Source organism: Camelina sativa, unplaced genomic scaffold (assembly GCF_000633955.1).
Source record: "Camelina sativa cultivar DH55 unplaced genomic scaffold, Cs unpScaffold05616, whole genome shotgun sequence".
In the NCBI taxonomy this organism is placed as follows: Eukaryota; Viridiplantae; Streptophyta; class Magnoliopsida; order Brassicales; family Brassicaceae; genus Camelina; species Camelina sativa.
The window spans coordinates 1-552 of NW_010926701.1; the positions used below are offsets into that span (position 1 = coordinate 1).

General features: G+C 44.4%; 1 long non-coding RNA gene across 1 annotated transcript; it reads left to right on the forward strand.

Moving 5' to 3' along the window:
* The first annotated feature begins 6 nt into the window (after positions 1 to 6).
* On the forward strand, positions 7 to 546 carry LOC104774789. Its single transcript, XR_765509.1, has 3 exons — positions 7 to 146; positions 275 to 355; positions 454 to 546. It is a non-coding gene; the product is annotated as an uncharacterized LOC104774789 (long non-coding RNA).
* Positions 547 to 552: the final 6 nt, after the last annotated feature.

The following is a 552-nucleotide window of genomic DNA, read 5'->3' on the forward strand; positions in this document are numbered from 1 at the left end:
ATGTCTCTTCAGGATGTGCGAGAAAAAGTTTTGGCCATCTTGTGCGGTGGACATAATGATGGCGCTGGGAAGCTTCTTCTTGTTGGTCATGAGCTTAAGCATGATATGAGTTGCTTGAATCTCCAATACCCTAGCCATTTGTTGAGGTAACTGCTCCGTTTTTTTTTGTGAGTCACCTCTGGCAGAGGGTTAGTTGTACTCTGCTTGTTGTTGCCTTTGCTTGAAATCTCTCTTGCCAGCCTCTCGCTAATATACTTGGTATGCTTCACCTCAGAGACACAGCCAAATATGTGCCGTTGATGAAGACAAATCTTGTAAGCCAATCGCTCAGGTACCTCACAAAGTCATATCTCGGGTAAGTTAATCCTTGGGCTATATTTCTTGACACTGGGTACTGCAAAACTTTGGAAAACATACATGGGATAGGAACCTGGTTTGGTTTGTATGTTGCAGATACAAGATCCAATGCGGGAAGCACGAGCCTTATGAGGACTGTGTATCTGCGATGAGACTGTACAAGAGAATGCGGGATCAAGAGCATGGGTTAAGTGA